The sequence below is a fragment of the Aquarana catesbeiana genome, linkage group LG10 (assembly GCF_042186555.1).
Source record: "Aquarana catesbeiana isolate 2022-GZ linkage group LG10, ASM4218655v1, whole genome shotgun sequence".
Taxonomy (NCBI): Eukaryota; Metazoa; Chordata; class Amphibia; order Anura; family Ranidae; genus Aquarana; species Aquarana catesbeiana.
The window spans coordinates 257,066,777-257,092,408 of record NC_133333.1 but is presented as its reverse complement, the minus strand read 5'-3'; the positions used below and the strand labels follow the sequence as shown (position 1 = coordinate 257,092,408).

The following is a 25,632-nucleotide window of genomic DNA, read 5'->3' as shown; positions in this document are numbered from 1 at the left end:
TTGGGGTGTAATGTGAGGGGTATATTGGGGTGCTGAGTATATTGGGGTGTAATATGAGGGGTATATTGGGGTGCTGAGTGTATTGGGGTGTAATGTGAGGGGTATATTGGGGTGCTGAGTGTATTGGGGTGTAATATGAGGGGTATATTGGGGTGCTGAGTGTATTGGGGTGTAATGTGAGGGGTATATTGGGGTGCAGAGTGTATTGGGGTGTAATATGAGGGGTATATTGGGGTGCTGAGTGTATTGGGGTGTAATATGAGGGGTATATTGGGGTGCTGAGTGTATTGGGGTGTAATATGAGGGGTATATTGGGGTGCTGAGTATATTGGGGTGTAATATGAGGGGTATATTGGGGTGCTGAGTGTATTGGGGTGTAATGTGAGGGGTATATTGGGGTGCTGAGTATATTGGGGTGTAATATGAGGGGTATATTGGGGTGCTGAGTATATTGGGGTGTAATATGAGGGGTATATTGGGGTGCTGAGTGTATTGGGGTGTAATGTGAGGGGTATATTGGGGTGCTGAGTGTATTGGGGTGTAATATGAGGGGTATATTGGGGTGCTGAGTGTATTGGGGTGTAATGTGAGGGGTATATTGGGGTGCAGAGTGTATTGGGGTGTAATATGAGGGGTATATTGGGGTGCTGAGTGTATTGGGGTGTAATATGAGGGGTATATTGGGGTGCTGAGTGTATTGGGGTGTAATATGAGGGGTATATTGAGGTGCTGAGTGTATTGGGGTGTAATGTGAGGGGTATATTGGGGTGCTGAGTGTATTGGGGTGTAATGTGAGGGGTATATTGGGGTGCTGAGTATTGGGGTGTAATGTGAGGGGTATATTGGGGTGCTGAGTGTATTGGGGTGTAATGTGAGGGGTATATTGGGGTGCTGAGTGTATTGGGGTGTAATATGAGGGGTATATTGGGGTGCTGAGTGTATTGGGGTGTAATGTGAGGGGTATATTGGGGTGCTGAGTGTATTGGGGTGTAATATGAGGGGTATATTGGGGTGCTGAGTGTATTGGGGTGTAATATGAGGGGTATATTGGGGTGCTGAGTGTATTGGGGTGTAATATGAGGGGTATATTGGGGTGCTGAGTGTATTGGGGTGTAATATGAGGGGTATATTGGGGTGCTGAGTGTATTGGGGTGTAATGTGAGGGGTATATTGGGGTGCTGAGTGTATTGGGGTGTATATTGGGGTGCTGAGTGTATTGGGGTGTAATGTGAAGGGTATATTGGGGTGCTGAGTGTATTGGGGTGTAATATGAGGGGTATATTGAGGTGCTGAGTGTATTGGGGTGTAATGTGAGGGGTATATTGGGGTGCTGAGTGTATTGGGGTGTAATATGAGGGGTATATTGGGGTGCTGAGTGTATTGGGGTGTAATGTGAGGGGTATATTGGGGTGCTGAGTGTATTGGGGTGTAATATGAGGGGTATATTGGGGTGCTGAGTGTATTGGGGTGTAATGTGAGGGGTATATTGGGGTGCTGAGTGTATTGGGGTGTAATATGAGGGGTATATTGGGGTGCTGAGTGTATTGGGGTGTAATGTGAGGGGTATATTGGGGTGCTGAGTGTATTGGGGTGTAATGTGAGGGGTATATTGGGGTGCTGAGTATTGGGGTGTAATGTGAGGGGTATATTGGGGTGCTGAGTGTATTGGGGTGTAATATGAGGGGTATATTGGGGTGCTGAGTGTATTGGGGTGTAATGTGAGGGGTATATTGGGGTGCTGAGTGTATTGGGGTGTAATATGAGGGGTATATTGGGGTGCTGAGTGTATTGGGGTGTAATGTGAGGGGTATATTGGGGTGCTGAGTGTATTGGGGTGTAATATGAGGGGTATATTGGGGTGCTGAGTGTATTGGGGTGTAATGTGAGGGGTATATTGGGGTGCTGAGTATTGGGGTGTAATGTGAGGGGTATATTGGGGTGCTGAGTATTGGGGTGTAATGTGAGGGGTATATTGGGGTGCTGAGTGTATTGGGGTGTAATATGAGGGGTATATTGGGGTGCTGAGTGTATTGGGGTGTAATATGAGGGGTATATTGGGGTGCTGAGTGTATTGGGGTGTAATGTGAGGGGTATATTGGGGTGCTGAGTGTATTGGGGTGTATATTGGGGTGCTGAGTGTATTGGGGTGTAATGTGAGGGGTATATTGGGGTGCTGAGTGTATTGGGGTGTAATATGAGGGGTATATTGGGGTGCTGAGTGTATTGGGGTGTAATGTGAGGGGTATATTGGGGTGCTGAGTGTATTGGGGTGTAATGTGAGGGGTATATTGGGGTGCTGAGTGTATTGGGGTGTAATGTGAGGGGTATATTGGGGTGCTGAGTATTGGGGTGTAATGTGAGGGGTATATTGGGGTGCTGAGTGTATTGGGGTGTAATATGAGGGGTATATTGGGGTGCTGAGTGTATTGGGGTGTAATATGAGGGGTATATTGGGGTGCTGAGTGTATTGGGGTGTAATGTGAGGGGTATATTGGGGTGCTGAGTGTATTGGGGTGTAATGTGAGGGGTATATTGGGGTGCTGAGTATTGGGGTGTAATATGAGGGGTATATTGGGGTGCTGAGTGTATTGGGGTGTAATATGAGGGGTATATTGGGGTGCTGAGTGTATTGGGGTGTAATATGAGGGGTATATTGGGGTGCTGAGTGTATTGGGGTGTAATATGAGGGGTATATTGGGGTGCTGAGTGTATTGGGGTGTAATGTGAGGGGTATATTGGGGTGCTGAGTGTATTGGGGTGTATATTGGGGTGCTGAGTGTATTGGGGTGTAATGTGAGGGGTATATTGGGGTGCTGAGTGTATTGGGGTGTAATATGAGGGGTATATTGGGGTGCTGAGTGTATTGGGGTGTAATATGAGGGGTATATTGGGGTGCTGAGTGTATTGGGGTGTAATGTGAGGGGTATATTGGGGTGCTGAGTGTATTGGGGTGTATATTGGGGTGCTGAGTGTATTGGGGTGTAATATGAGGGGTATATTGGGGTGCTGAGTGTATTGGGGTGCTGAGTGTATTGGGGTGTAATGTGAGGGGTATATTGGGGTGCTGAGTGTATTGGGGTGTAGTTGGGTTGTCACCAGAACAGGAAGAGTGATGAAATCTTCCGATGGGGGACACCAATTTCTGTGTAAGATTCCTTTCCCATACTCGGGTGTGGTTGCTATATTGGGGTGTAATGTGAGAGGTACAGAATATATTGGGGTGCAGAGTTTATTGGGGTGTAATTAGTGTATTGGGGTGTAATGTGAGGGGTGCTGAGTATATTGGGGTGCTGAGTATATTGGGGTGTAATGTTATAGGTGCTGAGTATATTGGGGTGCTGAGTGTAATAGGTTGTAATTTGAAGGGTGCTGAGTATATTGGGGTGTAATATGAGGGGTACAGATACAACATACAGAGCCCCCCCCCCCCCAATGTCTGTGTGACCCCCTCTGTTATCTTCATATTGGATCTCGGTTTCAGTACAGAATTGTAGAATTTGGGGCCCCACTTTGTGTAAGATCGCCCCTCCCCCCCGTCACCTCTTCACCTCTCTCCTCGGCACTCCTTTCCATGTGTAGGGGTGACACAGGAGGGGGGAGGGGGGGTTCCAGGTCATAGTAGAGGGAAAGGGGGCGGAGCTTGGGTAGGTGAGGTTGAAGATTTGGAGGGGGTCCCCTGTATACACCATGGTGCAGTATATAGATATATCCGGTATATACACACCGTCAGGCCGGTAATTTACGCAGCGGAGGAAAGTGCGTTTATTTATGGCGGTCTGTCCGGCGGAGAGCGGGGAAAGTGGTATTTAAACGCCGTTCTCTAACAGGGGCCATAAATGTTCCTTTATTTACTGGAACGTTATTATCCATCTCTCCTCTCCCCTCCTCCGCTCAGCCTCAACATTCTCCTATTTTATGGCGGCTAAAATACGGGGAAAGGCCGCAGTCTCTTTCTACCACTCAATACTGAGCCTCCTGTATAGACATCATTGCATTTTATAAACGCACCTTTTTTGCACATTTTTCATGCATCACACACAGAGAAATTCGATCATTTCACCGGCGGGATGCGGTACATGCGACAAACGCAGCAGTGCAGCCCGTGTAGCTTTTTTCCACGTTGAGCTTTGAATGTTTTGCTGCGTTTTCTAGAAGACTTTTCCGTGATGCAAAATGTGCAAACTTCATACCACACTTAATAAATGACTTCACAAACGCAACAATCTGTTTTATGGCGTTTTATATAAACGCACGCAGGTGCCGGCGGACCCCGAGGACCCCGAGGACCCCTTCATACTCCCACATTACAGGAACACGCAGATCCCCGATGTATTGTAGAACCGAACGTTTGCACGGCGCCCAAACCACACACGTCATGCAGTGCGCCACATCAGAAAAGAGGAGCGCCTCCAATACTGAGTGCTTTAACCCCTTCAATACCGGGCACGCACAATTATGCAGTCATGTGACACTGTACACAGAGACCATTTTTATCTTTTTTTTTTCCACACAAATAGAGTTTTCTTTTGGTGGTATTTAATCACCACTGGGGGGGGGGGTTGTTTTTTGCTAAACAAGCGAAAAAAGTCCGAAAATTTTGAAAAAAAAATTTGTTTTATTAGTGTCTGTTATAAAATTGTGCAAATAAGTAATTTTTCTCCTTCACTGATGAGGCTGCACTGATGGATACTCATGAAGTTGTACTGATGAGGCTGCACTGATGAAGCGGCACTGATGGATACTGATGAGGCTGCACTGATGGATACTCATGAGGTTGTACTGATGAGGCTGCTCTGATAGGCACTAATGAGGCTGCTCTGATGGGCACGGATGAAGTTGTAGTGATGAGGTAGCACTGATAGGCACTAATGAGACAGCACTGATGGGTACTACTTCTCTGATGGACACTGATAGGCTGCGCTGATGAGTCTGAACTGATGAGGTAATACTGATGGGCACTAATGAGGCAGCACTGATGGGTACTGATGAAACTGCACTGATGAGACTGCACTGATGGGTACTAAAGAGGCTGCTTTGATGGGCTGCACTGATGGGTACTAATGAGGCTGCTCTGATGGGCACTGATGAAGTTGTAGTGATGAGGCAGCACTAATGAGGCAGCACTGGTGGGTACTAATTCTCTGATGGGCGCTGATGAGTCTGAACTGATGAGGCTGCACTGATAGGCACTAATGAGGCAGCACTGATGGGTACTAATGAGGTTGCTCTGCTAGGTACGGATGAAGTTGTAGTGATGAGGCGGCACTGATGGGCACTAATGAGGCAGCACTGATGGGTAGTAACTCGCTGATAGGTACTGATAGGCTTCACTGATGGGCGCTGATGAGTCTAAACCAGGGTTCCTCCAGAGGTTGCTAGGGGTTCCATGAGCAATTTGTGCCTCTCAGATAGGTTCCCGCCGACACCATTGGTCTTTTTAGCGATCTGTAAGGAGGTAATTCTTCCCACCGACCATCACACTAAAGTAAGAGTTGTAGATAAAGTAATTTTTAGCAGGGGTTCCCTGAGACCGGAAAGTTACATCAAAGGTTCCTCCATGTTGAAAAGATTGAGAAAGGCTGATCTAAACTAATGAGGCGGCACTGATGTGTACTGATGAAGCTGGACTGGTGGGCACTGATGAAGTTGTGCTGATGAAGCTGCACTGATGGGTACTGATGAGGCGGCACTGATAATCGTTGTAAACGATTATCAGTGTACATATATATATATATATATTTTTTTTTTTTTTCCTTTAACGATCCTTAAACGATCACGGTGGTCAAAGCCAGAGTCGCAAAAAAGTCACATCAAAGTCACAATGGAAATCGCACAATTTTTAAGTCGCACAAATGTGACTGGACCCTTAATGATCTGTGTATAAAAAGATTTGCTTCGGAAATGTCTCAGCATTCTTCACATTGCACCTTAATACAGTAAGCACCCCTAACATTGTGCCCCAATAAACTTAGTATTCCTCAAATTACACCCAAATCAACTCAGCCCCCCTCACACTGCACCCCAGTAAACTCAGCCCCCCCCTCACACTGCACCCCAGTAAACTCAGCCCCCCTCACACTGCACCCCAGTAAACTCAGCCCCCCCCTCACACTGCACCCCAGTAAACTCAGCCCCCCTCACACTGCACCCCAGTAAACTCAGCCCCCCTCACACTGCACCCCAGTAAACTCAGCCCCCCCCTCACACTGCACCCCAGTAAACTCAGCCCCCCCCCCTCACACTGCACCCCAGTAAACTCAGCCCTCACCTCAAATAATACCCCAGTAAACTCAGCCCTCACCTCAAATAATACCCCAGTAAACTCAGCCCTCACCTCAAATAATACCCCAGTAAACTCAGCCCCCCTCTCATTGCACCCCAGTAAACTCTGCATCCCTCAGATAACACCCTAATACACTCAGCATTGACAAAACATTGATAGCCCCCCACATTGCACCCCAATACACTCAGCACTCCTCATATTGTTTCCTAATACATTCAGCCCCTCTTACATTGCTCCCCTATTCACACACATATATATATAGGCGGCACCGATAGGCGGCACTGATAGGCGGAACTGGTGGGCACTGTTGGGACTGCACCGATTATCAGTGTAGATGTCCCTTTTAGAGATGCCGGTTATCGGCTCTCCTCTCCTCACACTGTCAGCATAAGGAAAGGAATGCCGATCACCGGCATCTGTTTACCTTCATGATCAGCTGTGATTGGAGACAGCTGATCACATGGTAAAGAGCCGCTGATTGGCTCTTTTTCCTCAATCTGTGATCAGCAGTGTCTGGAGGATCACAGAGCAGTGGGCGCGATCACATGACGGCGTCCCAGAACTGGACGACCATGGCCGGTTGACAAGTGGTTAAAGTCGCACAGATATGAACGGTACTCATTGGGAAACATGGGATGCGTTTTTGGGGGTCCAAAGTCACATGACAAGTCGCAGGAGTGTAAATGGCGCCTTGGTTCCCATCAGGTGAACTTCCCCCTTTAAGGATATGAAGTAGCGGCGTTGGGAAGCCGGCCTATCCCAGGGGAAGTCAGCTGGGAAAATCCATTCCCGGCCAATCAGTTTTCTTCTCAGAAGGCTCAGCCAGGGGGCGCCATTTGTTCAGGAAAACATAGGAACCTTCTCTATTCCAGTGGTTCTCAACCTCAGTCCTCAAGTACCCCCATCAGGCCATGTTTTGGGAATTTCTTTTAGATAAAATAGCTCTCTGAAATACCAAACCATTGACTCTGATTTAAAGCACCTGTGCAAGATAAAGGAAATCCTGCAAACATGGCCTGTTGGGGGTACCTGAGGACCGAGGTTGAGAGCCACTGCTCTATTCCACCCATATACTGTACTTCTGAATAGAGGACCTTCAGTCTTGCACAGGTGTACCGGCTCCTCTCCTGGACTGAAATGTCTTCTGATGTCACCGCACACTGTGAGCTTCTCACAATTTGTATTAGAAGCTGCAAGTCAGATAGAGCCCCGCCTCCTTTCTTGGCTGAAGAACATCCCGTATCATCTAGTCCTTACCTACCCGGCCTGACTGTCCCTGGCCCTACCCCTTTCATCAGAGCTGGGACAAAAGGGGCAGGGGGGGGCAGAAGGGACATGTGCCACAGGTTGACTGTTCTTAACCCGCCCCTTTCATCAGGGATGGGAGGGGCAGAAGGGGCATGTGCCCCAGACTCAGTGCTACAGGTTGACTGTTCTTAACCTGCACCTTTCATCAGAGCTGGGATGGGTGGGGCAGAAGGGGCATGTGCCCCAGACTCAGTGCTACAGTCTGACTGTCCCTGGCCCCGCCCCCTTTCATCAGAGCTGGGATGGGAGGGGCAGAAGGGGCATGTGCCCCAGACTTAGTGCTGCAGACTGACTGTCCCTGACCCACCCACTTTCATCAGGGCTGGGATGGGAGGGGCAGAAGAGGCATGTGCCCAACACTCAGTGCTATGGACTGACTGTGCCTGGCCTGCCCCCTTTCATCAGAGCTGGGATGGGAGGGGCAGAAGGGGCATGTGCCCCAGGCGTAGTGCTGCAGATTGACTGTCCCTGACCCACCACTTTCATCAGAGCTGGGATGGAAGGGGCAGAAGAGGGCAGTGCCCCAGACTCAGTGCTACAGACTAACTGTCCCTGGCCCCGCCACTTTCATCAGGGCTGGGATGGGAGGGGCAGAAGTGGCATGTGCCCCAGACTCAGTGCTAGAGACTGACTGTCCCTGGTCCGCCCCTTTCATCAGGGCTGGGATGGGAGGGGCAGAAGGGGTATGTGCCCCAGACTCAGTGCTAGAGACTGACTGTCCCTGGTCCGCCCCTTTCATCAGAGCTGGGATGGGTGGGGCAGAAGGGACACGTGCCCCAGACTCAGTGCTACAGACTGACTGGCCCTGGCCCGCCCCCTTTCATCAGAGCTGGGATGGGAGGGGCAGAGAATGTGCTCCAGACTCAGTGCTACAGACTGGCTGTCCCTGGCCCGCCCCCTTTCATCAGAGCTGGGATGGGTGGGGCAGAAGGGACACGTGCCCCAGACTCAGTGCTAGAGACTGACTGTCCCTGGTCCGCCCCTTTCATCAGAGCTGGGATGGGTGGGGCAGAAGGGACACGTGCCCCAGACTCAGTGCTACAGACTGACTGGCCCTGGCCCGCCCCCTTTCATCAGAGCTGGGATGGGAGGGGCAGAAGGGGCATGTGCCCCACACTCAGTGCTACAGGCTGACTGGCCCGCCCCCTTTCATCAGAGCTGGGATGGGTGGGGCAGGGAATGTGCCCCAGACTCAGTGCTACAGGCTGACTGTCCCTGGCCCGCCCCCTTTCATCAGAGCTGGGATGGGTGGGGCAGAAGGGGGATGTGCCCCAGACTCAGTGCTACAGACTGACTGGCCCTGGCCCCGCCCCCTTTCATCAGCGCTGGGATGGGAGGGGCAGAAGGGACACGTGCCCCAGACTCAGTGCCACAGGCTGGCTGTCCCTGGCTCCGCCCCTTTCATTCATCAGATTTTCAGTTCTGTCAATCATGGGGGCTCAGCATCACATGTGGGTGTGACCTATACAAAGCCAGCCTGCCTAGGAACACCCACTCCTCCAGACTGACACCCAACCATCACTGTTTGATATTTGCATAACCCCTCCCACTGTGGGGGCTCTGGTGAGAAGCGGTGATGGTTTTAGGAAGCCATTGAATTCAGCCCCCTGCCGGCCCCTCCCACCAGCCATGATCTGCCTGCATTGCATAGAAAAGCACACAGACCCAGTGATGACATCATTCAGCCTAAAATAAGGAGTGTAATGGAAACAGAAATGTTTTTATTGAAAAATGTTATTACTACAATGATGAAGGGGGGGAGGGGAGAACCATGGAAGGGCGAATATAATCAGATTAACGTTCGGCGTGCTTCCCCCGTATCGGAGCGATAAAAAACAATCACTCTCCAATTATGATTTTTCCTCTAATGGTTTCATCCAATTTGTTTTATTTTCGGGTTGAATTGTAAAGGGAGGGATTGGATGTGTCGGGACATTCGTGTCATTTAATCATTTCCGTGTTCAATCTCTTAGAACGTGAAAGTAAAAAATCCATCAAATTGAATTTAATTGGAAAAGATCAGAATTTGTAATTTTTAATCACACATCGGATTGTAACCCCAAATCATATAAAAAGCGACAAACGTGTTCTGCCTGTGAACAGATAAATAATGGAAAGTGCTGAAATAAAACGGAGGAATGATGAAGGTCGGTGAGTGCGGGCGGAACGCGGCACATCTGGTTATTCAGGTGGAATTGATTTCCGGGAACCTTCTAATGACGCGTTCGCTGGGCGCTGTGTGGATGTTCAGGGTGGGGGGGGTTTACCGATCGATTTATTGCTTTTTGCAATCGAAAGTCACTTGAATTTGCCGCAGTACGGCGCAGTGTGGGCGTTACCTCGGTGACTTGGTTTACCTCCACTGGGCCGGCCGTGACGTCATAACGTTGCGCCCGGGCCTCCGAAGGTCATAGAGATTGTCAGGGACCATCTGGTCACCAGAAATCTCAACTTCCGGCGCCGGTGGATTCCTTCTCCGGTTTGCACCGGAGGGGGGGGCAGAAGGGGGGGGGTTGTCCCCTCCCGCCGCCTGTAAAAACGATCAAGCGGCTGAACTTCTGCTATGATTGTCCTTACGGTGCACAGAATCGCCGGCTGTAAAAGATGGTGCCGCAACTTCACCCGTCATTCAGATATCACCACTGACAGCCCAAGACGTCAGATGACATATCATGGGCGGGAAGTGGTTTTAATGTCCCTTTAACCACTTCAGCCCCGGAAGATTTTACCCCCCTTCTCGAGCAGAGCACTTTTTGCAAATCGGCACTGCGTCTCTTTAACTGACTATTGCGCGGTCGTGCGACGCTGTACCAAAACAAAATCGACGTCCTTTTTTTCCCCACAAATAGAGCTTTCTTTTGGTGGTATTTGATCACCTCTGCGGTTTTTATTTTTTTGTGCTATAAACAAAAAGAGAGCGACAATTTTGGAAAAAAAGCAACTTTTTTTTTTACGTTTTGCTATAATAAATATCCACCAAAAATATATATATATTGTTTTTTCCTTAGTTTAGGCCGATATCTATTTTTCTACATATTTTTGATAAAAAAAAAAAATCGCAATAAGCGTATATTGATTGGTTTTCGCAAAAGTTATAGCATCTACAAAATAGGGAATAGTTTCATGGCATTTTTATTAATAATTTTTTTTTTAATTAGAAATGTCGGTGATCTGCGATTTTTTATCGGGACTGCGACATTATGGCGGACACTTTTGACACTATTTTGGGACCATTGTCATTTATACGGCGATCAGTGCTATAAAAATGCACTGATTACTGTGTAAATGACACTGGCAGGGAAGGGGTTAAACACTAGGGGGCGATGAAGGGGTTAAGTGTGTCCTAGAGAGTGATTCTAACTGTGGGGGGGAGGGGCTTCCACTCACATGACAGCGATCACCACTCCCGATGACAGGGAGTGGTGATCTCTGTCATGTCACAAGGCAGAACGGGGAAATGCCTTGTTTACATAGGCATCTCCCTGTTCTGCCGCTCCGTGACACGATCGCTGGGGCACCAGCAGACATCCAGACGTCCACGGGTCCCGCGGGCACGCGGTGGGTGCGCACGCGCCCGCTAGCCCCGCCAATTAAAGGGGACGTACAGGTACACCCATTTGCCCACTGTTGCCATTGTGCCGACGTATATCGGCGTGCGGCGGTCAACAAGTGGTTAAATAGTTTATCCGGTCCAAGCTGGCCTAAACAAGCTCCAATGTTTACTTTACTAAAAGGCGCGCTGTATAATGCTAGGATCACATTATTATTATACAGGATTTATATATTTTTATTATTATTATTATACAGGATTTATATATTATTATTATTATTATTATTATTTTACAGGATATATATATTATTATTATACAGGATTTATATATTATTATTATTATTATTATTATTATACAGGATTTATATAGTATTATTATTATTATTATTATTATACAGAATATATATATTATTATTATTATTATTATTATTATACAGGATTTATATACTATTATTATATAGGATTTATATACTATTATTATACAGGATTTATATATTATTATTATTATTATTATTATTATATAGGATTTACTGTATATACTATTATTATACAGGATTTATATACTATTATTATACAGGATTTATATATTATTATTATTATTATTATACAGGATTTATATATTATTATTATACAGGATTTATATATTATTATTATTATTATTATTATTATTATTATTATTATTATTATTATACAGGATTTATATATTATTATTATTATTATTATTATTATTATTATACAGGATTTATATAGCACAATACAAAAAAAGGTCACTGCCCCCACCTATAACTGGTCTTAACAACAAGAAGCACTGGAAGGGCAGACATGTGTGCAACTAAACCCCTGTTTTTAACGCATACTGTTAGGCAGGTTAATTCGGTTGGTCGCAGGCTGGTTGGTGAGTTGAGCTTGGAAATTCTTTGGTTTTATTTTACATGCGTTTGCCCTTCCAGTGCTCCTTGCTGTGAAGACCAGTTATAGGTGGGGGCAGTGACCCTTTTTTTTTGTATTGTTGACATATTGGTCAGGCAACGTACTGACACCTTTGCTGCCATTGTGCAATGTGCTGGGTGCTCAGTGTGCTCCTGCACCATTAAGGAGGGTTGGGCTCCCTCCAGTCATCTGCCCTTCATCTGTCCATTAGACTGTTAGGCTGGATCTATATAGCACCAACAGTTTGCACAAGTAAAGTCAGGGTTACAGGTAGGGTTAGGGTTATAGGTAGAGTTATAGGTAGAGTTAGGGTTACAGGTAAAGTTAGGGTTACAGGTAGGGTTAGGGTTACAGGTAGAATTAGGGTTATAGGTAGGGTTGGGGCTACAGGTAGAATTAGGGTTACAGTTAAAGGGTTATAGGTAGGGTTAGGGTTATAGGTAGAGTTAGGGCTACAGGTAGGGTTAGGGTTACAGGTATAATAAGGGTTAGGGTTACAGTTAAAGTTAGGGTTACAGGTAGAGTTAGGGTTATAGGTAGAGTTACGGTTACACGTAAAGTTAGGGTTACAGGTAGAATTAGGGTTAGGTTTATAGGTAGGATTAGGGCTATAGGTAGAGTTGGGGTTACAGGTAGGGTTAGGGTTACAGGTAGAATTAGGGTTAGGGTTACAGGTAGAGTTAGGGTTACAGGTAGGGTTAGGGTTACAGGTAGAATTAGGGTTAGGGTTACAGGTAAAGTTAGGGTTATAGGTAGAGTTAGGGCTACAGGTAGGGTTAGGGTTACAGGTAGGGTTAGGGTTACAGGTAGAGTTAGGGTTACAGGTAGAGTTAGGGTTACAGGTAGAATTAGGGTTACAGGTAAAGTTAGGGATATAGGTAGGGTTAGGGTTATAGGTATGGTTAGGGCTACAGGTATGGTTAGGGTTACAGGTATAGTTAGGGTTACAGGTAGGGTTAGGGTTACAGGTAGAGTTAGGGTTACAGGTAAAGTTAGGGTTACAGGTAGGCTTAGGGTTACAGGTAGAATTAATGTTACAGGTAAAGTTAGGGTTATAGGTAGGGTTAGGGCTACAGGTAGGGTTAGGGTTACAGGTAGAGTTAGGGTTACAGGTAGGGTTACAGATAGAGTTAGGGTTACAGGTAGGGTTAGGGTTACAGGTAGAGTTAAGGTTACAGGTAAAGTTAGGGTTACAGGTAGGGTTAGGGTTACAGGTAGAAATAGGGTTACAGGTAAAGTTAGGGTTATAGGTAGGGTTACAGTTAGGGTTAGGGTTACAGGTAGAGTTACAGGTAGAGTTAGGGTTACAGGTAGGGTTACAGGTAGAGTTAGGGTTACAGGTAGGGTTAGGGTTACAGGTAGGGTTACAGGTAGAGATAGGGTTACAGGTAGGGTTAGGGTTACAGGTAGAGTTAGGGTTACAAGTAGAGTTAGGGTTACAGGTAAAGTTAGGGTTACAGGTAGGGTTAGGGTTACAGGTAGAAATAGGGTTACAGGTAAAGTTAGGGTTATAGGTAGGGTTAGGGTTACAGGTAGAGTTAGGGTTACAAGTAGAGTTAGGGTTACAGGTAGGGTTAGGGTTACAGGTAGAGTTAGGGTTACAAGTAGAGTTAGGGTTACAGGTAGGGTTATGGGTAGAGTTAGGGTTACAGGTAGGGTTAGGGTTACAGGTAGAGTTAGGGTTACAGGTAGGGTTAAGGTTATAGGTAGGTGGTTAGGGTTATAGATAGGGTTAGGGTTACAATTAGAGTTAGGGTTACAGGTAGGGTTAGGGTTACAGGTAGAATTAGGGTTACAGGTAAAGTTAGGGTTATAGGTAGGTTTAGGGTTACAGGTAGTTAGGGTTACAGGTAGGGTTAGGGTTACAGTTAGGGTTACAGGCAGAGTTAGGCCTACAGGTAGGGTTAGGGTTACAGGTAGAGTTAGGGTTACAGGTAGGGTTAGGGTTACAGGTAAAGTTAGGGTTACAGGTAGGGTTAGGGTTACAGGTAGAGTTAGGGTTATAAGTAGAGTTAAAGTTACTGGTAAAGTTAGGGTTACAGTTAGGGTTACAGGTAGGGTTAGGGTTACAGGTAGAGTTAGGGTTACAGGTAGGGTTAGGGATACAGGTAGAATTAGGGTTAGGGTTACAGGTAAAGTTAGGGTTATAGGTAGGGTTAGGTTTATAGGTAGAGTTAGGGCTACTGGTAGGGTTAGGGTTACAGGTAGGGTTAGGGTTACAGGTAGAATTAGGGTTACAGGTAAAGTTAGGGTTATAGGTAGGGTTAGGATTATAGGTAGGGTTAGGGTTACAGGTAGAGTTAGGGCTACAGGTAGGGTTCGGGTTACAGGTAGAGTTAGGGTTACAGGTAGGGTTAGGGTTACAGGTAGAGTTAGGGTTACAGGTAGGGTTACAGTTAGGGTTACAGGTAGAGATAGGGTTACGAGTAGGGTTAGGGTTACAGTTACCCTACCTGTAACCCTGTAACCCTAACTCTACCTGTAACCCTGTAACCCTAACTCTACCTGTAACCCTAACTACCTGTAACCCTACCTGTAACCCTAACTCTACCCGTAACCCTAACCCTAACTACCTGTAACCCTAACTGTAACCCTACCTGTAACCATAACTCTACCTGTAACTGGTAATTAGAGTTAGGGTTACAGGTAGGGTTAGGGTTATATGGTTAGGGTTACAGGAAGAGATGGTGTTACAAGTAGAGTTAGGGTTACAGGTAGGGTTAGGCTTACAGGTAAAGTTAGGGTTATAGGTAGAGTTAGGGTTACAGGTAAGGTTAGGGTTACAGGTAGAGTTGGGGTTACAGGTAGGGTTAAGGTTACAGGTAGGGTTAGGGTTACAGGTAAAGTTAGGGTTACAGGTAGGGTTAAGGTTATAGGTAGGGTGGTTAGGGTTATAGGTAGGGTTAGGGTTACAATTAGGGTTAGGGTTACAGGTAGGGTTACAGGAAGAGATGGTGTTACAAGTAGAGTTGGGGTTACAGGTAGGGTTAGGGTTACAGGTAGGGTTAGGGTTACAGGTAAAGTTAGGGTTACAGGTAGGGTTAAGGTTATAGGTAGGGTGGTTAGGGTTACAAGTAGGGTTAGGGTTACAATTAGAGTTAGGGTTACAGGTAGGGTTACAGGAAGAGATGGTGTTACAGGTAAAGTTAGGGTTACAGGTAGGGTTAAAGTTATAGGTAGGGTGGTTAGGGTTATAGGTAGGGTTAGGGTTAAAATTAGAGTTAGGGTTACAGGAAGAGATGGTGTTACAGGTAGGGTTAGGGTTACAGGTAGAGATGGTGTTACAGGTAGAGTTAGGGTTTGATAGGGTTACTCTAGCCCTAACTCTAACCCTAACCTTAAAGGTAGTTGGTGTCCAAGGGGGCCGGCTAGTATAGACATAGGGGGATCAATCTGCTTTCCGATCTGACACTATGGAGGAACGATTATTATATGGAAGGGACGTTACTTGTGTAGCAATAACTCTCGGTGGAGCTGCTAGTTTAAGCTGCTTGTTACCTTCACTCTCCTTCCCTCTGTTTCACCGGCACCGGGTCTAGGGGTTCCGTTGAGTTTACCTCTGGACGACACACGCACCAACACTTGAGTACGTTTTCAATGATTTATTAAACCATCAACAAAGGAAGTAGCAGGAAAGAGGCAGAAGGAAAACCGCAGGGGAAAACTCAAATACCTTTTTGGTAGAATTCTTGACAAATGTCCTTTGGGATTGGATATTTCAATAGAATGCACTCCCTCGTGGGACACACTCCTTGCCCGTCTGGATAGGCCTCTCTCACTAGCCTAGCAGCCAGTACGTAGCACGAACAAAAGTCTCTGCCACAGACTTGTTTAGGATGAACCCGTACGATCCTCTGCCACAGGATGTATTGTTTTTTTCTACGATGAATGTCAGTCACAGTGCTTGAACCTTTAGGCCAACCCGGCAACACTGTGCTGTATAGTTGCTTTAGAAAACGTCCTCCAACCGAGTCACCAGGCGCCTCTCCAGACCAGCACTCTGCATGATCCTTCCATGACGGGTCCTCCCCTGGGATCTCCTCGATCGTCCAGCTTCTTCCCTTTTGGATAGACAGCTCAGGACCATTCCTCGGCCGCTGTGGTAGGCCCCAGACAAGCTTCTGGCCCCACCCCAGCGCCGCAGCGATGTGGGCCTCCGGAACGGAAGACCACGAGGTAGCTCTCTAATCCATACCTCCCGGCCACGAGGGCCAGCAGGTGGCTGTAAAACGAACCCCAAAATATGGCGTCTGTCCCATAAATACCCTCTCCCAGAATGCAACTCGGAGGACCACCTCCACCGAGCTTGTCTCCGGGACAGAGGAGCATCCATACGCTTAAACACGTTGCCTTTCCAACACTAGCCAGTGATAACAGCGACACCTACGGCTCAGTATGGAAGCACACGCAACGTCAGACAAGCTGGAACAGAGGCAAATCTAACCTTCCTAACGAACAAGTTACTAAATTTACCTATCAGATGGTAGATCGCAAATCTACCAGCGCTACACTTGCATGAAAAAGTTGAAAGCAAAAGGTCTTCTCTTTTCCCGTCTTGAAAGATAAAACCCGCCGTGCGCCGTGCAGCGGTATTGGGCGGTATGGAGAAAGGTGCTGTGTATGGTAACGGCTCACCGTATGATTTGCATTGTGTTGTGAAGGAAACCATTGAAGTGATATTAGAAGGCCGATCTTCCACTCTAAATAATGAGGCGGTGATTGCATACATTACCTCCATTGATAGCGGCTTTCCGTGTCGCTGCCGCAGCTCCTCTGATTAACTTTGTGCTGATTAAGTGCCTTGTAATCAAATTTATTGATGAATTAAAATGGATGCTATGGAAATATTTTACACGCTGCGCTTTCCTCAGCCCGATGCGGCGAGAGCAATGCTTGGAGTATAGGTGAACCTCGACCACCAAAATCTCAGCTTTCTCACAAGCTTTAACCTCTTGTGGCCCACAATGCATGTGTGATGGCAAGGCGGGCCCTAATGCCCACACGCCGCAGATATGTGTCCATGGTGGGCAAAGATTCTGTGCTGAGAGCAAGGCCAGGACAAGAGGTGCGGCTGGTCCGCTTTAAAGAGTAACTCCACTTTTGTTGAGAAAAAGACCCCTCCCCCCTCGGGGTGATCTCTGTACAGGGATTGTAACAACCTTTGTAGCAAATTCCTACCTTTTTGTTATTCTGAAAAAAATCCCTGTGTGTTTCTCTGTGTCCATGTGTGAATGGGAGTGACTGTATAATTCTCAATCAGCTGCTGCACTTGCATAGCTCTAATGAGGAAAGTGGCAGGGTCTGCATCCCTTTAGGCGTGATTTCCCTTTGGTAATATCACCAAAAATGACATTATTGTTGCAAGGGATGCCCAAAATCTGACTTGTATCTTAGTTCGGACTGGGAAAATCAGAGAGCCAATCACACAAGCAGGAAATAACATTTCTGGGGGTCGCTCTGTATACCATCTGTACAGAGCGCCTCCAGGTGTCCATATTGCATTTTACAGAAAATTACAGCGGCTGTAGATTGAAAAGGAAAGGGAATTTTTAATAACATTCAATTACAATATGACTTGTGTAGCGATTGTATGCAATATGTTACTTATTTTATTTACTATTTTCTTTAACATGAAAGTATCACATTTTAATTATTAGCTCTCTGTAATTGCCCCCCCCCCTCTTATTGTTTTAGCTTTTTTCTCAGATGCTTAGTTTGTTTTTTTACATATCATTTTCTAATATTTTTTCCCAAGAAAGTGGAGTTACCCTTTAACTTCTATTATTCAATCTTGTTAGCTGCTTCTTCCACTTATTCTTTTAGCTTTTTTTTTTTCAGCCATTTATTTATTTTGTTTGTGTGTTTTTTTATAGATAATTCTTTTAAATATTTTTTTCCCAAGAAAGTGGAGATACCCTTTAACTTTTATTATTAGTTCTTTTTAATAGCCCCCCCCCCCCCCTGTTATTATTTTAGCTTCTTTTTCCAAAACCTTTTTTTTTTTCTAATTCCTCTGCAAATATTCTGCAATTTTTCTGCATTTTTGTTCATAAATTTTTCACCTGCAATGCAACATGAAAACTGCATCTCAGCATGGAATCTACTTTATTACGCAAAGTGGTCTTAATACCCCACCAGTCTCCTCACGTCTAACGCGTTTCTCATATTTATCATATTTTACCTGGGAAATAAGTCGGATCCAGAAGGCTGAGTTGTGGGGTGTCAGGGGAGGCCTACAGACATGACAGATGTTCTCTAAGATATGAGAAGCAGTTAAGTTCGGCTTTACCTTTTATAATTTGTTCTATTTAACTGCTTTCTCCCTTTATCCTTTTAGCTTTTGTTTCCCCAGAAGCTTTGTTTGTTTTTGTCTTATATTATTTTGCATTTTTATTTTGTTTAAAACTTTTTTATAATTTGTTTTCCCCCAAGAAAATGGAGTTACCCATTAAACTTTATTAGTTCTTTTTTAACTACTTCCTCCCCTTATCATTTCAGCTTTTTTTTCAAGAAGCTTAGGCCCCTTTCACACTGGGGCGGTGGGGGCGTCGGCGGTACAACAGCGCTATTTTTAGCGCTGCTGTACCGTCGTTCTTGCAGCTGTATTCGGCCGCTAGCGGTTTTAACCCCCCGCTGGCGGCCGAAAAAGGGTTAAAATCACTCGTACAGCGCGGCTATAGCCGCGGTATAGCCGCGCTGTCCCATTGATTTCAATGGGCAGGAGCGGTTTAGGAGCGGTGAATACACCGCTCCTTCACCGCTCCAAAGAAGCGGTTTGCAGGACTTTTTTCACCGTCCTGCCAGCGCACCGCTTCAGTGTGAAAGCCCTTGGGCTTTCACACTGAACAAACAGCGGAGGCTGTTTAGGGGCAGTTTTGCAGGCGGTATTTTTAGCGCAATAACGCCTGCAAACCGCCCCAGTGTGAAAGGGGTCTTAGTTTCTTTTTGTTTTGTTTTTTATTATTTTGCCTTTAATTTCTATCTTGTTTGTGTTTTTTCTTTTATTATACATTTTTGTATAATTTCTTTTCCCAAGATAGTGGAGTTACCCTTACATTTCTATTATTAGTTTTTAAAGGACTCTTCCCCTTATCCTTTTAGATTTTTTTTTCCCAGAAGCTTTTTTTCTTTTTAACTTATTTATTATAAACTTTTTATATTTTTTTCCCAAGGAAGCAAGGTTACCCATAAACTTTTATTATCAACTATTTTTAACTGTTTCCTTCCCTTATTCCTTTAACTTTCTGTCCAAAAGCTTAGTTTTTCTTTATATATATATATATATATATATATATATATATATATATATTATATATATTATATATATTATATATACACACACACACACACACACACGGTATCTCACAAAAGTGAGTACACCCCTCAGTCACATTTGTGTAAATATTTTCTTCTATCTTTTCATGTGACAACATTGAAGAAATTACACTTTTCTTTACAATGTAAAGTAGTGAGCTCCATATTTTTGCAAAATCTGCCGTGATCCCCAATCTACAGCCCGGCCTCCGTCTACCCTGTCCGGCTCACCCGAGGGATCCCCCTCCTGTAACTTAGGCTCATTCCGGACGGGCAAATCAAAGGGCTTACTGCTAACCGGCTCCTCAAGGGTTTCTTCCAAAGACTGGGCAATAACTTCAACAGTCCCTGGGTCCCCAGCCAGGCTACAGGCTTTTCCATTAGATCCTACCTGATCTTCTGGTGGTTCCGATTCAGCCGAATCAGGTGGGAGCTCCTCCACTGCTGCTGCAGGCGATACACGACCCTCTCCGGCCTTCCGAATCACCTGTTCTTGCGGCAGACAAAGTCCTGTTGCAATATTGACAGAATAATATTTGACTTCTTGTTGGACGGGTCCCAACCGTGTCAACTGGATACCGCAATGTCCCCGCTGGGCCCAGGCGGTGACTCCAACTGTAGGCCTCCGACATCCGGGACACAACATACAAATCCTCTCCACTCCATCAATCACTCCCAGTGCCAGTCCTCCGGTGAGTGCATCTTGTATAACAGTGTTAGTTTGCTGTCCCCTCAAAATAACTCAACACACAGCCATTAATGTCTAAACCGCTGGCAACAAAAGTCAGTACACCCCTAAGTGAAAATCTCCAAATTGGGCCCAAAGTGTCAATATTTTGTGTGGCCACCATTATTTTCCAGCACTGCCTTAACCCTCTTGGGCATGGAGGTCACCAGAGCTTCACAGGTTGTCACTGGAGTCCTCCTCCCCTCCTCCATGATGACATCACGGAGCTGGTGGATGTTATAGATCTTGTGCTCTTCCACCTTCTGTTTGAGGATGTCCCACAGATAATCAATAGGGTTTAGGTCTGGAGACATGCTTGGCCAGTCCATCACCTTTAGAGTATTGGTAACTGTAAGCGCAAACACACAAGTCCATATATAACAGGAGATATAAAAGGCTGAGCAACTTAGTCCATAGGGGACAGGCTGGAAGTTCAAGGGTTAAGTGGTAACCGGTAATGTAATGGTTAAAGTAGGCTGGTAGGCTAGGCGGCTGCTGTTTCCTCAGAGAGCTGGCTCTGTGATGGATGAGAGAGGGGTAGAGAAGGAAGCGCCACCTGAGTGTAGTATTAACAAATGATGTTTAATGACACCAGGTAAAAACACACTTACAGGATAAAAACATATAAAAGGCTCATCTGTATGGGTATGTGGTCCTCGGTGTTCCCTCTGATCCTGTGGTGGTGACGCTGCAGGGATGCTGGGCTGCAGAAGGTGGATTACCAGCCGGGAGCTCCTTCTGTGGCCATCAGGAAGAGACTAGGGGCCGGCGTGGAGCGCACGTGAAGCGTGCATGACGTCACAGGTCGTCCGTCAAGGCTACGCGCTCGGAGCCACTGCTCCTTCAATAGGCTTATTGAAGGAGCAGTGACTCCGAGCGCGTAGCCTTCTCTCAACCTCTCTGCTAGCCCTCCTCCCTGGACGATCCCTCCCCTGGATACCGAACCCAGAAGCAGACAGACGACCTGTGACGTCATGCACGCTTCACGTGTGCTCCACGCCAGCCCCTAGTCTCTTCCTGATGGCCACAGAAGGAGCTCCCGGCTGGTAATCCACCTTCTGCAGCCCAGCATCCCTGCAGCGTCACCACCACAGGATCAGAGGGAACACCGAGGACCACATACCTCTACAGATGAGCCTTATATATGTTTTTATCCTGTAAGTGTGTTTTTACCTGGTGTCATTAAACATCATTTGTTAATACTACACTCAGGTGGCGCTTCCTTCTCTACCCCTCTCTAGTCCATCACCTTTACCCTCAGCTTCTTTAGCAAGGCAGTAGTGGTCTTGGAGGTGTGTTTGGGGTGGTTATCATGTTGGAATACTGCCCTGCGGCCCAGTCTCTGAAGGGAGGGGATCATGCTCTGCTTCAGTATGTCACAGTACATGTTGGCATTCATGGTCCCCTCAATGATCTGTAGCTCCCCAGTGCCGGCAGCACTCATGCAGCCCCAGACCATGACACTCCCACCACCATGCTTGACTGTAGACAAGACACACTTGTCTTTGTCCTCCTCACCTGGTTGCCCCCACACACGCTTGTCACCATCTGAACCAAATACGTTTATCTTGGTCTCATCAGACCACAGGACATGGTTCCAGTAATCCATGTCCTTAGTCTGCTTGTCTTCAGCAAACTGTTTGTGGACTTTCTTGTGCATCATCTTTAGAAGAGGCTTCCTTCTGGGATGACAGCCATGCAGACCAATTTGAAGCAGTTTGCGGCGTATGGTCTGAGCACTGACAGGCTGACCCCCCCACCCCTACAACCTCTGCAGCAATGCTGGCAGCACTCATACGTCTGTTTCCCAAAGACAACCTCTGGATATGACGCTGAGCACGTGACCTCAACTTCTTTGGTGGACCATGGTGAGGCCTGTTCTGAGTGGAACCTGTCCTGTTATACCGCTGTATGGTCTTGGCCACGGTGCTGCAGCTCAGTTTCAGGGTCTTGGCAATCTTCTTATACCTAGGCCATCTTTATGTAGAGCAACAATTCTTTTTTTCAGATCCTCAGAGAGTTCTTTGCCATGAGGTGCCATGTTGAACTTCCAGTGACCAGTATGAGAGAGTGAGAGCGATAACACCAAATTTAACACACCTGCTCCCCATTCACACCTGAGACCTTGTAACACTAACGAGTCACATGACACCGGGGGAGGGAAAAAGGCTAATTGGGCCCAATTTGGACATTTTCACTTAGGGGTGTACTGACTTTTGTTGCCAGCGGTTTAGACATTAATGGCTGTGTGTTGAGTTATTTTGAGGGGACAGCAAATTTACACTGTTATACAAGCTGTACACTCACTACTTTACATTGTAGACAAGTGTCATTTTTTCAGTGTTGTCACATGAAAAGATAGAAGAAAATATTTACACAAATGTGAGGGGTGTACTTACTTTTTTGAGATACTATATATATATATATACTGTATTTATGCAATTTTTCAGCATTTTTCTTCATTATTTAATTTTCTTTATTTCTTTTCAGCTGCAATGCAACATGAAAACGGCATCTTGCATACGTCAGCATAGAATCTACTTTATTGCACAAAGTGGCCTTAATACCCCACCAGGCTCCTCATGTTTAATGCGTTTCCTGGGTTAAAGGGGTTTATCATATTTTTGCTGGGAAATAAGTTGGCTCCAGAAGGCTGAGTTGGGGGGGGGGGGGGGTGTCAAGGGAGGCCTACAGACATGACAGATGTTCTCTAAGGTATGAGAAGCGCCTTAAGGCAAATTCAAATTCCCTAAGCAACGGATCTGGAGGGGAGACTCTCTGGCCCACCACGGTTCTGTGTATGGCCATAGAGCTCCAGCTTTGGACTCCCAAAGGGTTAAGTGGAGGATTCGGCGTGCTCCTGGGAATTCTGTAAGCTCGGCTGAGGAGCATTAATTGGACAAGCTGAGTGTCAAAATGCTCTTGTGGGACCCAATTGTAACAATCAGGCTGAGGGTTAGATATGGCAGCCGAGGAGCTGAAGGTCATCCTGTAGAGGAGCCTTAATAGCAACAGTATCTGAGATTTAAATTGTTCTTCGAGAAAGGACTAATATAGTCCCCAAAGTGAGGGCTTTGTCCCTTACTCATCAAGATTCCGCCCTTAAAGAGGCCTGATCCGCAATGTGTGCTTATCTCCCCTATGAATTTCCAATGAGGGCGAGTATCACCGACCGCTGAAATTACATCCCGAGAACAGACCCCGGCTACACAAAGACGGCCCCGAAATTCTGGATTCTAAACATTAACTACTAATCTCAATTTTCCCAATAAAACCCATGTTGTTGTTTTTGTTTGTATTTACATTCATAAATACAGTGCCTTGAAAAAGTATTCATACCCCCTTGAAATTTTCCACAAGACTTCCAAGACTTGAAAATTGCTGTTCACAGACGCTCTCCATCCAATCTGACAGAGCTTGAGATATTTTACAAAGAAGAATGGGCAAAAATGTCCTCTCTAGATGTGCAAAGCTGGTAGAGACATCCCCAAAAAGACTTGTAGAGAAAGGGGGTTCTCCAAAGTATTGACTCCGGGGGGCGCCATACAAATGCCCCCCCCCACACTTTTCACATATTTATTTGTATCATTTATCATTTTCCTTCCACTTCACAATTATGTGACACTTTGTGTTGATCTATCACATAAAATCCCAATAAAATACATTTATGTTTCTGGTTGTAACATGACAAAATGTGGAAAATTTCAAGGGGTATGAATACTTTTTCAAGGCACTGTATATATATATATATATATATATATATATATATATAAGTGTGCAATACATTATGGGTCAAGGGATTTGCCGCTGTTGGGTTTGGTGTAGGGCTGTGAGAACTTCATGATGATACATTTGGCACCATTATGACACCCAATAGTCACCATTTAGGGCAAAGAGAACGTTTTGGTGTAAAGGCCACCTGACCACTTCATACTCACCGCTCCCTCTTACCGCTCCCTCCTCCATCGCAGTGCCAATTGTGACATTGTGACAATGCTGGTCTAGTGATTGTCCACTAAGCTGAGCATTATCTAGGCCAGGGGTCTCCAGACGAATGATCCAGGACCCGTTCTTACCTGTGACAGCCCTTGCCAACCCTCTGAAAAGCAATCAGCGGTGGATTGCTTTTCAGAGGGTGGTAGACAGGTTGCTGGAAGGTGATATGTTGGCTCCTCACCACTTGTTTTAACCCTAAAATGGCTGAACCACAGCACTGAGACCGCATGCATTGCATGTAATTGTGGCCCTGTGAACTCCATTAGCTGTCCGTTGAATGCGACAGAATGTTTCATTTTTGCTGCCTGGACCTGGAGATGGAGGAGATGTGATTGTCTATAGCCGGGATGAGCAACTGTTTGATATAGGGGGGGGCTCAGATGCGGGTCCTGACATCACCAAAGGGCCACACATAAAAATTCAGTGAATGTTCATTATCAGAGACACACAACAGGAGATGGTCAGAGACTGCAGACATAGTACAGGAGATGGTCAGAGACTACAGACATAATACAGGAGTTGATCAGAGACTGCAGACATAATACAGGAGATGATCAGAGACTGCAGACATAATACAGGAGATGATCAGAGACTGCAGACATGATACAGGAGATGATCAGAGACTGCAGACATAATACAGGAGATGGTCAGAGACTGCAGACATAGTACAGGAGATGGTCAGAGACTGCAGACATAGTACAGGAGATGATCAGAGACTGCAGACATGATACAGGAGATGATCAGAGACTGCAGACATAATACAGGAGATGATCAGAGACTGCAGACATAATACAGGAGATGATCAGAGACTGCAGACATGATACAGGAGATGATCAGAGACTGCAGACATAATACAGGAGATGGTCAGAGACTGCAGACGTGATACAAGAGATGATCAGAGACTGCAGACATGATACAGGAGATGATCAGAGACTGCAGACATGATACAGGAGATGATCAGAGACTGCAGACATGATACAGGAGATGATCAGAGGCTGCAGACATGATACAGGAGACGGTCAGAGACATGATACAAGAGATGATCAGAGACTGCAGACATGATACAGGAGATGATCAGAGACTGCAGACATAGTACAGGAGATGATCAGAGACTGCAGACATGATACAGGAGACGTGCCAGGTGTGAGAAAACAAGGAAAATTAATTTATAATATTAGTACTTATTGACCTATGAATACGTGACTGGTAAACGGGCTGTTATTCACTTAACAAAGTGATCCTGCCAGAAACATGACTCATCTTAAAATCAGTGAGTGTCTCCTATTGGTAAATATGTTTTAATGTGCAAATCTCCAAATATATACTAAATAACTAGCTCCAAAATACCCATCCTATATATTAGTGCTGGTATATACCAAAATAAGGCCCATACCCTCAGTTATGAATCAAAGAAAATATATATGTACATTGAACATATGTGCAGAAAAATAATAACATAAACAAACAATTAATTGTACATAAGGACTTAGTAGTGGTCCATAATTAGATGTAGAACCCCCCTCG

At 45.8% G+C, this 25,632-nt stretch overlaps 1 long non-coding RNA gene across 1 annotated transcript in view; it reads right to left on the bottom strand.

The window, feature by feature from the left end:
- LOC141110190 (uncharacterized) overlaps positions 1 to 20,043 on the bottom strand; it is a 138,474-nt gene extending 118,431 nt beyond the window's left edge. The window contains exon 1 of the long non-coding RNA XR_012236256.1: positions 19,777 to 20,043. This is a non-coding gene — a long non-coding RNA (uncharacterized lncRNA). The remainder of the gene's footprint in view (positions 1 to 19,776) is intronic.
- Positions 20,044 to 25,632: the final 5,589 nt, after the last annotated feature.